This window comes from Zingiber officinale, chromosome 9A (genome assembly GCF_018446385.1).
Source record: "Zingiber officinale cultivar Zhangliang chromosome 9A, Zo_v1.1, whole genome shotgun sequence".
NCBI classification, from domain to species: domain Eukaryota; kingdom Viridiplantae; phylum Streptophyta; class Magnoliopsida; order Zingiberales; family Zingiberaceae; genus Zingiber; species Zingiber officinale.
In genome coordinates, this window is record NC_056002.1 from 38,180,413 (window position 1) to 38,183,136 (window position 2,724).

Here is a 2,724-nt window from a genome sequence, read left to right on the forward strand (position 1 = left end):
TTTGGTGCAGTGCATCTATCAGTGGTACTTCTATGCAGATTTCTTTGATCTTCTTTAGGAAACGGTTGAACTCTTTGTCTCTCTGGGATGCTATAAGCTTATGAGGAAAAGAGATCTTCAGATTCTGTGGGGAAGCTTGAAGAGTTTCTTCAACCTTTTTAGTAGCTTCCTCTCCATCCCTATTTGGAGTCTGACTGGGCATTAGAGGAGAGGTCTCCTTCTCCGGTTCGAGCTCCTTCTGAGTAATGATTTGGGGACCACCCACAGGGCATCCGCTCCTCAGCTCAATGCGATTGCAATGTTCTACCGGATTTAAATTTGGTTTATCGGGAAATGTACCTTGTGTTCTTGAGATGGACTGAGCTATCTGGGATATTTGGCTGTCTTGCATCTTTTGATGCTTCTCAGAGTTTTCTAGCCTATGGGTCAGTTGTTTGATCTCAGTTTTTATCTCCTTTTGCTCTGAGAGGGCTTCCTCAAGCATCTTTTCAATCCTGGATAGTTGTAAAGGTGGTTGTTGCCCAGGCTGATAATTCTGATGTGCTGGTCCTTGATCATGATTATTCCTATACGAGAAATTGGGATGATTTCTCCATTCAGGATTGTAGGTATTGGAGTACGAATTATTTTGCCGCTGATTGTAACCAGTTATTGTATCGCACTGCTCAAGTTGGTTTATCTGTGCTTGCATTGACCCAAGGGGGCAAGTGTCTAGACCGTGGTCCATGCTCCCGCAGATGTCTCAAACAAAGACTACGGCTTTAGCTGTGTTGCTCCCCATCGCTTCAAATTTCTTAGTCAAGGCGTCCAGCTTTGCAGACATGAGTGTAAATGCATCGATTTCTTCATCTGATGTCCTGAGAACGCACCACCTGATCTTTCAGATGTCCACTGATGGTGGTTCTATGCCACATTCTCTATTATTTCTTCTGCTTCATCAAGGCTCTTGTTCATCAATGCCCCTCCTGCCGTAGAGTCCAATGATACCTTCGTATGATAATTTATTCCATTGTAGAAGGTGTGTAAAACCAGCCACTTCTCAAGGCCATGATGGGGACACTGTCTCAGCATGCTCTTGAATCGGTCCCATACTTCAAATAGGGATTCTGAGTCTATCTGCTTGAAGCTGGCGATCAGGTTTCTCATGTGGGCAGTCTTGCTTGGAGGGTAGAACTTGTCTAAGAATTTCTGCTCACATTGCTCCCAAGATGATATGCTATCTGCCGGTAGAGAAGTCAGCCACTGCTTGGCCGTGTCTTTTAGAGAAAATTCGAAAAGAAGTAGTCTCACCGATTCTGGAAGAACCTCATTCACCTTCATCATGCCACAGATTTCATAAAACAGCTCTAGATGATGATTCGGGTCCTCGTGTGGTCCTCCACCGAATTAATTTTTCTGGACCATGTGAATTACTGCGGGCATGATCTCAAAGTTGTCAGCATCGATGGTTGGTCGGGTGATACTGGATCGGACTCCTCGTGCACATGGTGCCGCATAATCTTTCAGCGGTTTATCGGCCATTCCTGAGGATTCTTTTGCTGCTTGGAAAGCTTTCTGTAAATTCCTTCTCCTCAGAAAGGTCCTGTCAATCTCTGGATCAAATGGTAGCAGCTGTTTTGAAAGGTTAGCTCTACGCATGCAAAAGCAAGATATAGAATATGACAATACAAAATAAAGAATGATACTGGAAAGAATAAAAATGCAGTAAATAAAGAAAATAAAACCTAGTCTAATCCAATATGAATATGCTAATGTTATAGACGCAGGCCCCGGCAACGGCGCCAAAAACTTGTTACGATTCTATAAGTGCACGGATTTGTCATCAGTAATAAAATTATCAATCCCACAGGGACTGGTTATAAGCACTAGCAGTTGTTCAGTTAGGTTTAGCTAAGTTACCAATGACATCGAATAATCTAAAGAGAGAGGTTGGAAAAAAGAATCGAGAGCTGGAAAGTCAAAGTATTCACTTGGTTACGAGGTATTCTAGGAGGTTGGTTTCATTGTGGTAGTATTGATGTGTCGCAATTTATCCTATCCTCGTTGTCCTTTACCATGCAGTTGCTAGAAACTAAAGTGGCTACACTTAAACACCAAGAGGAATAAGATTCCTAAGAAAGCCTGTTACGGTTTACCCCTGTCACTAGGGCGCCTCAGCGAATCTAAAGGAAACAACTCTAATTGGTGGGTTAAGAATAGCGGTTAAGAGATGAGTGCGGTCCCTCGTTTCCCTAAGGAGAACTTGCCTCTCCTTTAAGGGAAGTGCCCTAAATGTCCATGAACGAATTACCCCTGTCACTAGGGCCCCTCGGGTGTACAATCTAGAAACAATTCCTATGCAAGGTCGACAAGTTCTACACAATCAAGCGATAAGCAATTGAAACAAGACATGAAAGATCATCCAACGTGAATAGACAAACTGCGAGTTTTACATCAAACCAACCCTCAACTACTCCCTACTCCTAGAACAGAGGATCTACTCCATAAGTATTAGAGAAACGCTCGAAGAGATAATGTAAATAAACATACAATCTTCAGATAGAGCGAGGAAGAGAGAGTATGCTTATTTCGATGACGACGAGTGGCCTCCGAATCCGATTCTCTGTTTCTGGAGTTGATGTGGTGGTGGAAGATCATGGGACGGGGCTCTGAGACAACGTAGAATGGCTCCAAAATGAATTCTCCCCTGACGGCTCGCCTCCCTGGTAAAAGGGTTAAAAACCC

General features: G+C 43.5%; 1 non-coding gene across 1 annotated transcript; it reads left to right on the forward strand.

Annotated features, from left to right (window-relative positions):
* The first annotated feature begins 1,042 nt into the window (after positions 1-1,042).
* Positions 1,043-1,148, forward strand: LOC122022085. The gene has a single exon (XR_006122827.1). It is a non-coding gene; the product is annotated as a small nucleolar RNA R71 (small nucleolar RNA).
* Positions 1,149-2,724: the final 1,576 nt, after the last annotated feature.